Below are 12,737 nucleotides of genomic sequence, written 5' to 3' on the forward strand. Positions count from 1 at the left end.
TGCAACTCTCCAGTTTTGCTCAACAAAATTACAACCAAGTGTAACCAGGTTCTAAAAGTTGACTTTTCTGATTTTGAAAAACTAAAAACTGATCAACCTAAACACTGTTACACAAGCTCTAAACAACAACAACAACAAAAAATGCTGGTGCTCTAAAGCTTGGCTTTTATTTATTTATTTTTCCCCTCGTCATCCTGCGGTTCGATTCTCCCACATGATCACAGTCAACGAGAAATGAATAATCAATTCCAGTCAAGATGAAGCCCGTGAAGCCAGTATTACTCAGCCACACTCACAGCATGTTGCCACTTCCTGTGTGCGTTTCTGTCTCCAGACACTTTATCAGTTTGACGCTGCGGGATCCAGCCGGGTTGACCGATTGCATGACGGCAACAACAAAAATTCAACAAAAAGTAGCTTCAAAGTTAGATAAATGGTGCAAAAAAAAAAACTTAAACCAAACAGAATGTGTGAATCTACTTAACTTTGAATTATCTCATGTATATTCCCATAACTAAAGTAACAGATGTTTTTAAAGATTACAAGTGTTTTACATAAAAATGTACATGAAACACAACAACAAAATATATCACAGATTTAGTTTAAATGGACAATCAGTTGTGCTGTTTGTTGTGTTTTGAAAAACATAAAAAGATATTAAACTTCTGAAATATTTTAGAGAAATTGTGGCTCATGTCAATCAGCAACAGGAATCCACTGTTCAAAAATGGTATTCAGTTCATTTTTTTTTTCTCACATGCAAGAAATACTTGTGTATCTTCAGGAAACGGCGCTAACCCTTATCTGAACCTTTCTAACACTTTAGGGGGTATTTTAGTGTCGGCCAGCAGGGGGCACTGTGGTTCCAGATGAAAGTCTTCACACACAGTGTCTGTGCTAGTGTGTGTGAATTCTCACAGCGTGGGGTAGCTGGTTAGTGGTTAGGTGCTGAGCAGACCACTGCAGAGCCCACGAGCCATGAATCTCAGAGAGAAGTGGATGTGGGAGTTTCTGTGGGTTGGCTTATTAACATTTCATTTCTTTATTTCCCTCTAATTTTGCCAGAAAAACAACAACAACACAACTTTAAAATCACCATTAAACATCGATTCGTCATTTTCCCCAGGTTTGTGCTCTTAGTATAATTCCAGTTCATATGATGTCATAACAGCCAAAGGATTAATACATTTTAAAAGTAATGTCTGCCTATTTGTGTGTCGTATTTCTTCACGGAATCACAGTGCTGGGAAAAACAAAAAAAAACCTAACGATTGAACTGAGCTCTTCAGATTGTTGATTATCTGTAGAAGGGTTTTTAAACACAAGGGGAAGGATGGCTCTCTAATGGAAAACGAGACAAAACCAGTTCAGGAAACGCATCGAGACGATCACAGAGAGAGAGAGAGAGAAAGAGAGAGAGAGAGAGAGAGAGAGAGAATGACATAAAGACAGGAGATAAGTACCAGCACAGTCAGTGTGTTACTGCAAAAAGAGCTTAATACTTACAGCCCATTAAATATGCAGCAGGAGAGTCTTACAGGAAGACATGTTATTGATGTATGATTGCTTCTTAAATAGACTGCGCAGGGCACACGTGAAATTAAAATAGACGCAGGATAAATTAACTATCATGTGTTTTTTTTCTCCCCTACAAGATAAAAAAATACAATGTAATAGAAAACGTGCAAGATTGTTTTAATATTTATTTTAGAAACTATGTTTAGTGTCCACACTGGCCCCTCCACAGTCCGTTTCCTGTCCTCATTTAGCCTGTAGTGACACGTTGAGCTCTCATAAAAGGTTTTTTTTGTTGTTTTAATGTATTTTCTTTGATTTCCTGTGACTTACCTTGTATATGAATAATGTGGTACAAATCAACTTGTCTTGCCTTGCAATGCAGCAACTCTGGAAAGTCATTATCCGCTGGACTGGCTTTCCTGCCAAATGGTCATCCATCTTCTGACCACACAGTGTTGTAGCTTTGTAGATGCCTTTAGGAGGTCTAATCTTTGCTGCTTGTTTGGTTTGACATCCCCATATCAAAGCAGATATTCTTCCTTCACAGCTTACGTTAGTTAGTTGTTGCTAATGTTTTCTCCGATGTTTCAGGTTTTGTCCCCACTGGTGGGTTTGTTGGTGCCCACCTCTATGAGTGACAGGGATTTAAAAATACATCTTCAAGTTGTCACAACAGCACTTTTAGTTTTACTTTATCCATTCTTAAATATTTTTATTTTAAATAAGCAGTAGTTAAAATGCATTATTGCATTTTTCTATTGCCTTCCTAGAAGGCTCTATGACACAAACTACAATATTGGATGGCATCTCTGCAGCTGGTTGTTTGGTCTGACATACTGTGCCTTGCAAAAGCATCCATACATTTTGGCTTAGTCAGAAATAAAGTTTTGGAGAAGTTTAAAACAGGGTTATTGGGTGATTTAAAAATATTCCAAACAATATTCCAAAGAGACATCTTGAAATTTGATGCATATGATAAAAATCATATATCAAGTGTAGAGAGATGAAAACAAGTTAGAAGTAAATGAAAACACTAAGTATAAAAATATTTTATTCTTCTGTTCTTAATTTCTCGTTGTAATGAGAGCTTTAGTGTCATTTCAGTTATTCGGTGCGACTCCACATTCAACCGCTAGAGGGCGTCTGTCGCACTGGTGGCATAGAGAAGGTTTACCACACAGACGAAGAATAAACCTTCCTATTAGGATGCTAATGGAAGCGCAGCGTGTGTCTCATCTTTTCTGTATCACAGGTCAGTAAAATGCATTTTAATTCATATATATTGTTTACCTTCTAGAGTTGAAGAGGATTTATTGAATCGAGAGTCACATTATGTAGTTTCTGATTAGTACTGTGTGGAAGACGGGACTTATTTCAGGAGACTAATTAATGCTAATGCTAGCGGACTTTGTACGTGTGTTGAGCTAGCTAGTCCTTCAGTAGCTGAAGGACTACTGAATTCACTTTGAATTTAATGTATTTTACACATTTCGAAACAATTATCACACTAAGGACATTGTTTTTGGTCTCTTTATTTGTAAAATATACATTTCTATATGGGTTATTGCGAAAAAACCAGAGAAACCATATTGTTATAACATTTGTTGAGCAATTAATGGCCGTTTATGTGTGAAGCTTAGTAAAGATACACAGCATTAAAGGAGCATAACACCTTTTTTCAGTTTTGTAGTTAGTGTTTTGGATATTGTTGCTTTGCTAAAAACAATGGATACAATTAAAAGCTAAAATGTTTAAGTACATGTTATTTGTGCAGAATTAAAATGTTTTAATTAACATTTGTTTTAAGAATTCTCTTGTACTACCACCAAAACACTAATTACAGTACAGTAATGTAGAAATGGTGTAGTTTACCAAAAAAAAGCTTCATTTGGTTGCTCTTTCTTTAGCTTTCCAGGATTGAACCAGTTAAAGTTTTATTGATGGCAAAGATGACAGTGAGATCACTTTTTCTCTCTAACTTGCAGTCGTTGACCTCCATGATTACTTCAGTCCGACACCAACAGCTGACTGGCTAACGTCTGGGGGGTCACATGCAATCGCTTTTCTTGGCTCTGATATTTCTAATCCTTTTACAGTGTGTGTGTCACACTGACACACATTAAGCCCACGCACTCCATCACCTAATCAATGATAATGGAATCACCGTGTATCCTGCCTGGCAACAACGGCCCCTGCATCGTTTACATGTGAGCTTGCAGTTTCGGTCACCCACAAACACATTTGCATGTGAGGACACGGACAAGCCTGTCGCTCTGCTGCAACAATCCCCCAAGGGTCGGGGGATAATTAATGTAATTTCAAGCTTAATAAGTGACAGGTCTTAGTACATCAACAGTGCAACTAAGCATTTTTCTTTTTTTTTTCCAGCTTTACAGTAAATTTTAAGCACATGTGAGTGAATATGTCAGCTGGACTCCATTTCTTGCTTAATGAACATACTCTAAGTGTTCTCTGAAAGGCTTTGCTAGATGTGAAATGATTTCAACAAACAAACAAAGCATGTGGGATTGCCATGTCATAGACGACTGACAAAATTAATAAAAGATGTGGCTGCAGGTCATATTGGGTTTTTAAAAAAAGCAACACTACCCCAACAGAAAATCACACAGTGAGCTCTCTATCTTATGATTTAATTAATGACATTAAGTGACACCATATTTGATTAGTTTTTTTTTTTTTTTTTTTTTTTTAAGTCTCGCAGCCATGATACGTAGATGTGATTTCTTGGTTCTATTCTTAATAAATTTAACAAAAAAAAAATTCACATTGTAAAAGGTTATTTGTGTGTAGAATTTGAGGAAAGAGATGAATTTAATAGAATTTGTAATTAGGTTGCAACATAGCAAAATGTGGAAAAACTAAAGCTTTCTGGATGCACAGTGGCAAAATTAAAACAGGACTTATTTTGACTATCAACTTTGCCACACCTACCAGATTTTTGGAGTGAAAAACCCATAGTTCTCCTATTAACGGAATCTACCTGAGCTTAAGATATGTGCAGCTCCTCCAGAGTTACTATAACCCTCTTGCCTGGTTCAATAATTATTCATTTCCTTGCTAGTTTAATGGATTTCTCCACAATCTTGGTCAACATTGTGTGCCTGTTAGGCCTGTCACGATAAACTTTACTGGACGTTAAATTGTCCCAGAAGCTATCGCGATAAACGATAATATCGTTGCTTTGAGATCATTTTCAAGCAATATAATGGTAAAGGCATAATAATGCAAACACACATTCTCAAAGATTTAAAAACAAAATTTTAGTGAGCATTTAACGCGGGAAGTGGAAAACATTTTAAATATCCAAAACGAACAGGAAAAAAAAACAAATACAATGAATTATGAAGACAAAATTGTCCTTCAACAAAAAAGGAATAATTAAGACCAAAACACCAGATTGAAGACTTTTATCATCCAGTTTTTGGTAGAAAGAGAAAAACAATAAATCATGCAAATTTAAATGATTGAGCTCGTTTTAATTTATCATGCGATTTGAATGATTTATTGTTTATTGTGACAGGCCTCGTGCCTGTGCCAAACTGTCCTGTAGCCACTACTGAGACACGAAGGGGGCATGTGTTTGTTGACATCTTCAGGTTATAGAAAATCCACTTTTCTCTCATTGTAATCAAGATTTCACCAGTTCCAACAGTTTTTTTCTAACATAAATTCATGACATCACCGGTGTTCTCATTTACGCCACCCTCACAGTTCTCTACAGTGTGTGGTACAAGTTTCCTCCAGCAGCTTTGGGGGGGAAAAAAATATTTGCTGAGAACTTTTACTGAAGTCAAACCCTTTAATTTGGCAGCTCCCGGATGCCAGCGTGCGCCGTGGCCGGCGGTCTCCTGTAATGAGGTGACAGCTGGGTTCCACCAACACACACCTCTACACCTCAAATGGACACACACTGCAGACAGCGGTAACACCATTACCACTGACCCTTCAGCTCGAATTTGCCCAGGTGTCTCTCCGTGTGTGTGTGTATGTGGTCATGTGACAGTCGGAGTGTTTAATTAGAAATCATCCGGCTGATCTCCTTCTTCACACTGATGCACTTCAGCGCATTCACATTAACTTGAAAACAAGTGGTGCTTTAATGAGCATCAAGCAACAATATTAGATATTCACACTCTTGTTAAAGTCACAGCGCTTCAGCGAGACGAGATTGGTGCTTATAAAGTGGCTTTTTCAGTGAGATGACTCCGTTCTAACCTTCCTTTGTTTAATTGCCAAAGGACGATCTCATAAATTAGCTCTGCAAATTCATAAAGTAAACATTTCATATTTATGTGGGTATGGACGAAAACTGTGTCAGTGTATACCAAGGCTTTGGCAAGTTACAGTCTTAAAATTTCTGCTTTTTCCCCTTTCTCTTTCTTCACAAATTTATCTCAACACTGATTTTCTATGGACAGTAACTCCAAATTATTGAAGTAAAATGTGTCTCTTCACTTTTTTTTTCATATTGAGTAGCTAAAATATTAAGAATACAGCTTGGGAATCCAAAATACGCAGGCAAAATGCTAGTTGATATGCTATTAGCTGGCATTTTAAAAGCAGTCAATCCAAGAGCCAAATGATGAGATAACAAAGACTGTAGATGCTAGCTGGGGCGCTAGGTGGCTACGTTGGTAGAGCACACCATTTTCAGATGCTCTTGTCCTCAACGTGGCTGTTCTGGTTCAACTCCAGGTTTTGGGTCATTTGCTGCACGTCTTCCTCATCCATCTTCACCCTATTTGCTGTTCAATCGAGGCCGCTGGTGCCAAAAAAGCTTAAAAACAAAACTGAAGTAGATGTTAGCTGTAGTGTCAAGATGGCTTCCAATGTGCATGCTAGGGTATATTTAGCATTTGAACTACTGAAATAGGCAGTTACAAGCATTTTCAGATGAGGTCTCAAGTATTCACGGTTTTCAGACTTTAATTAGGAAAAAAAACCTAATGATTTAAGTTAACACATTTACACAGATTTAGTGACGGCTATTGGTGAGGTTGTAAGCTGCTTTTATCCTTCTGATTAGTTTTCCAGTCTATATCTGGAAGTCAGAAATCTGCATAGAACCAATGCTTAATGTCTTTTGCACATTACCTTTGAAATACGTTGCTCCAAAATTGCACAAACATATTTTGGGCTTCAAATTGTTGTCGACAATAAAGGCTCTTTCATTAAAGATGAGAAATAAACCAAATTATTTAGGAAAAGCTCTTCTTACAAATCTACAACCACAGTATGTTTTGTTTAAATATTGTATGTTTTTCTTTTTTAGAGATTACTTTATTTTGGTCTAATTCCTGAGAAAGGATGGATAGCATCCCCCTTACCCTGCAGACGAGATTAAAATCAATGGTCAGCACATGAAAAATTAAAATCACAACCCTCTCTGGAGAAATAAATCCTGCCTCAATGAGGCTTTAATCTGTCTAAGTCTGAGGGGCAGGAGGTGCGCCTCTGCCAGGAAACAAGCTGAGCTCCGGACCAAACGAGACAGCCTGCTATGTCGAACTGACGGTTGTTCATTTCAGCATTTTAACCTCAGTTTTCTGACTAGTACACTGCTTGGTTGTGTTTAATTTTCCATGCTGTGACTCCGAGTCCAACTGGATTTACAACTCATTGATTAAATTAGCATTTTATTGGCAGCTTTATGCGACAAGTACACATATCATAGTTACGCAACTAAACAAGCCGATTCTTGATTTAACGTGACTGCAAATATGTACGAGTCGATTACCGTAGAGGTGAGAATGTTTTTATCTGCAGAATATTTTTGACTCGTTCAGAGATAACGAGGTGATTCTGATTGGTCAGAACAAAATAAAACACCTGCTGAGATGAACTACCAAAGCTTTTTACCGAGCTTCTGTGCCGTATTCATTCACATTTTAAAACGAGGATCTGTACACAAACCAAAGACATAAATACACTTAAAATAGTCCTTTTTACTTTTTTTTTTTTTTACAGTTTTCACCACACAGAGTTGCAGTTTTCCTCTAAGCTTATTTCCTCTGTCAGCAGAAAACGTTTCCCTTTGTTAATTTCTCAAGGAAACAAGCAATTAGGAAAAGAAACACGACTGTCTGGAGTTGATTGTTCTCTTGTTAATTTCCTTTCTCTTTAGTCAATAAGCTGTTGTGCTTCTGTGAGCACAGTGGATTCTTTTTTTTTAACCTCTTGTAAATAGCTTTTTGTGTCCCTGTTGCGCTGGATCAACTCTTCTCGTCTGTAGTTTTGCCCCGTTTTAATTTTACAGAGCCGGCCTAAGTTATAGGCAAGTAAAGACACAGGAATAGACTTTTTTAATGAACTGCGGTGGTTTTATGGGCCATTCTTTTACTTCAGCTGTTGCAACTGCAGAACCCAGGTCCACAAAAAAGCTTTTGGGGGAATGCAGAACTTTTTGGATAGATTTTGAAGTTTTGGGAAAGTCCTAAATATTTCTTACTGGTTGAATTATATATATTTTTTGCATTATGTTCCTGACATCTCCTCGTTTAAACTCTTTGATACTGTACATTTTTACTTAAGCTATAAATGATAGAAAAAAAAATAGTATCGAATGTATGAACATCTTGGATTAAATCTCTCCTCTCATAGTGGGGATACGAGCGCAACCCCACTGGACTGCATCACAAACAGACTTTAAGCATGAAAAACAGAATGGGCTGCTTTAACAGTCCTCTGAGATATTTTATCTTTTATTTTTAAAATGAGTGAATATTGCTAACGTAAAGTGACCTCATTACGTTGAGGTCACTTTAATTCTGTATCGGCACATAACTGCTGTGAGTTGAATGATGTCTTCTGAATGCCATTTTGCTATCAGAGCTTGCTGATACCTGATTACCTGAGTTAACGTTTTACAATTCTAGACTCTGTGTTGTAAATACCAATGTGGGGAGAGTGTGTTGGAGAACCGCATAGAGACTCAGTTCTTTCTTCTCTGTTCAGTATGTCTTTCTACAATATTTAAAAATGTGTGTACTAATGTTTCAATATTCCAGAGTTCAGTTGCACCTTTTCATAAGATTTGGTGTAACTTTATCAGAGGAAAACAGCCAACATACAATAGAAGCTGAAATTCTCAGAAGTTAAATTGTGTTTCGTCAGAAACGCATATTAAGTCCCTGTTTAGGAGGTCAGCAAGGTTCCCCCTTGAAATACTGCATAAATAGGGATCTTAAGATGCTAAATGGATGCATAAACGTATAATCAAATGTGGAAAATTTGAATTAATGTCAGTGATTGTAGTTATTGTTACAAATGTTAAATAAAGTTACCATAAATCATTACAAATTTGATTTAAAAAGAAAGGTGCCTCAGTTTTACTTCTTTTTACTTTTGGCTGTACCCTTCTTACATGGCGCAACAGCGCATCAATTTTCATCATCAAGCATAACGAGTTCATACATTTTTATTTTAAAAGAAAAAAAAACCCAGCTTGTACGACAGGTAGTTCTAGAGGTAGGCATTGGCACGGAGTTACATCAGTTTAGTGTCCCTGAGTATCCAGTCACCTGCCAAAGCCACTTTACTTGTTTCCAGCTCCTAAGCAACCTCCACTATATATTTACACCTGGTTGTATAAGGTTATATAAATGATTTAAATAGGGTTAAGCCCCTGTCTGCCAGGTTGTTGCTGAGAGTCCACCACTGAGCGCTCTTTGCACAAAATGAAAGAAGCAAGAGTGAGAAGTGTGTCTTAAAATGGCTTCTCTGCTTTGAAAAGCAAAGTAAAAGGCAAATTGAGGATTATTTATGTTGAAACTATTCAGAATGTTAGAGTTGGGATCTGGTGCGACTAAAACTTGGCAAATTAAACATTTGAAAATCAAAGCAAATATCTTTCTATTGTTCACTCGACAACCTGAAGTGACCCAATTCTGATTTTTTTTTGTCAGATTGGATATTTTTGTCCTGGACGTTCATACTTCCAAATCTTGGCTTAAACATTTTAACTTCTTGTCCGACCGGAGCAGCATATTAATAACTTAATCCTCATTATAGTCCATCATGGTTGTTTTTCTTCCTGCTTGCATGTATCAGGACGCAGAATAGTGAGATTTGTCGAGTATCAGTGACGTTCAGGTCGGATCAATCTGCCCTGAACATTAGGTCATATTTGAATCGGACACATATCAGATATCCAAGTGGCCTGGGTCGCATTCGAAAAGAATCCGATCTGTGTTGATCAGACTGTCATGAAGAGATCAGATACAGGTCGCATTACGTCAAGAAAATCAGAATTAGTTTCTAAGGCTTTTTTTTTTTTAGAAATTAACTTCTAACATATAATGTAATCAGATGTCCATGCAAATCCCTCCATTCGATTCTTTGAATGACATTTAGTGATACCGTACACACAAAGTTTAGTTTATTAATTATAACAAAAGAATGAAATAACTTTTTTCTTTCTGTTCCTCACTTTTATTGCTCAATCGCCTCGATTCCACAAATGACTAATTAACTTCCACTCTTACAGGATTGTCTCCTGTTGCTTTGTTTTTGTTTGTTTGCTGTGTCTACCTGCATAAATTCAGAGGACCATGTGCATCACTTTTGTGCTCGTTTCCTTAATTGCTTTTCTTGAATTGCACGAGTTTTCCCATGGCGACATGAAAGTTCAGGCACTCTAGCCTAAAATTAATTGTCCCGGGCCATCTGCTACACCTGGCAGGTTTGAGAAAACAATCAAAGTCATTGTTAAACCTTCGAGCAGAATGTCACAGAGGGCCAAACAAGAACTGAGCTTATAATTAATCAGTTTTTCTCACCTTGACTCGCAGTCATACGCTTCTGCTCTTCTGTTGGAGCTTATGAACTGAAAGTGCCTCTTTTGGCATCATTAAGTCTGCTCACTCTGTGCCCTGAAGATCTGTCAGCACTAGAAAGAGAAGGTTGGCTATGTAGGAAAAGAACAAGTTAACTGTAAATCAGATCAAAACATTTTTTATCACATATAATGTAGTAGTTATCCTGTAAAATTAATGTAAAAAGCTAATAGTAAGTGTTAGTTGTACAGCTTCTGATTCAATTTCAGTATTCAGTCTTCTTGAGTTCACACCTTGCGCTAATGCTTGAATCTGATTAACCTGAAATGAAAATGACTTTTTCACATGTGGATCCTTTAGCTAAGAGGTTTTTTGCAGATAGCTTTTGAAGCAACACGAGGACCAAATTGTACAAAGGCATCAACACATTTAAATACCATTGCACAATGAAGAGCTTCCAAGAACACAAGATACAAACTGGCCAGAGGCCGTCAACGGCATTGCTCATGTAGCTGTAGTTTCCAACAAGTATTGGTTGTATTCAGTCTGTTTTCTCCATCTGCCTACGGTAATACGTAGAGCTCCAAGACAAAAACCTTGATTTCTAACTGAAACCCCCATGGACGTTGTGAGAAAATGTGTTACAGCCTGATGAAACCAAACTTCACTGCTAGGGGCATACTTCCTATTTTTATTAATTTTTTTTCCACAAAAGCATCAGCAGAGTTTAGATTTATGGCCTGAGTCGGAGTTGAACCCGCCGTGAAATTCGGACCCGAATCAGGGCTAGAATTATTTGCTTGATGTTTGGGACGGGCTCAAGCTTCTGTGGTCTGTTTAATCAGCCTGCAGTACATGCAGCACAAAGAAAACCAAATAAAAATACGTGAAATAGAGTTGTGTTAAAATACTTAACGCAACCTTACCTTAGATCAACATTTAGGACTTTATAGAGTCAAACATGGAGAACCAACACATTAGATCAATATTTAGCTTAGGGTTAAATATTGAAACTCCTTCTAGCTTATAAATTATGAAGTACTTGTACTTATAACAGGAGCATCTGGTTTATATATTCAGGAATTGGAACAAACTTAGAATCCAGAGAAACTCCTATTAGCTTACCTAGAGAAATTACTCGTTACCTTAGATCAACATTATCAGAACAAGAATCCAGAGAAACCACTACTTGTTTATAAATGTACGACTACTTATTCTTAAACATGGGGTTAAGAATAACCCCATGTTATACTTAACATGGGGTTAAGAATAACATTCAAAAATGAAAAAATGAAATGTTTTTTCATTTTTTACTGTTTCCTTTGGTTTGCTGTTTTGTTGTATTGTAATTCATGTAAAGCACTTTGAACTGCCTTGTTGCTGAAAATGTGCTATATAAATAATATTACCTTAACTTACTTATTATAATGTAAATAGAGAAGTTGGCTAGTTTAACCTGTTGAGGAAATTAAAAAAAGTAAGTAGGGTGCAGATGTTCATCAGACTGTAACGAGCGCAGCAATGTGCCCTGCTCCTCTCGGCCAGCAGCTGAGATATAATCCTTTCAATCCTACATCCCAGAAGATTTGCACCCGACTCACCCTGCCATTACAACAAGCAACAAAATGGAGCTGCAACGTATTAAACAGAAACTAAAAACAGGAGAAGTTACACTACTTACTGAAATAGTGGTCTAAAAACAAAAAAACAAAAAATCTTTGATAAAATAATATTGGGTTCAGGTTTTTAATTAAAGTTAAGTCTTGTTGGATTGGGTTCTGATACAATGCTTATGGTCTGGGTTGGATTTTTTTTAGGCCCGATCTAAGCTCTACAGCATCAAAACAGAGATTTGTTTACCTTATAAAGCCATTTTTTCCAGAATGGATGAAATTGTGAATGCTTAAAAATCAGCTTTGATCCAAAATACAGCCAGAAAACAGACACTGAACATTATTTTTCTATTTTTCACCCTCACAATGAGGCCAAACAAACATCCAAATCAATATAAGAATGACTTACCGAGGGGGAAAGTTTTTGAATGGCCTTGCCTGAGTCCAGAAATAAACCTGACRGAAAGTCTCAAAAGATGTCCTCACAATATGATAGATTTGGAAAACCTTTGCAAGGCAGTGAGCAAATCTTGTCAAGTCCAGATGATGTGCTGAGAGACTCTTACCAAAGAAAAGCGAGAGCTTAAACTGAATGAAAATGAGCTTCAAAGTATTAGTTTAAGCAGATGTTTGCTTTCTGTTAAATTGCACAGGATAAATATTACAAGATATGTGGAAAAAGTTTTGAAACGATTCACAATGGTCATGTCTATAGATCACCAAAACCTGACATGTTTGCATCTTCTTTATAAACAGTGAAAACCACGTAGATGTTCTATAAAATCCTTGGTGTCTGTGTTACTCCAGTTCG

The sequence above is a fragment of the Poecilia reticulata genome, linkage group LG2, assembly GCF_000633615.1.
Source record: "Poecilia reticulata strain Guanapo linkage group LG2, Guppy_female_1.0+MT, whole genome shotgun sequence".
NCBI lineage: Eukaryota > Metazoa > Chordata > Actinopteri > Cyprinodontiformes > Poeciliidae > Poecilia > Poecilia reticulata.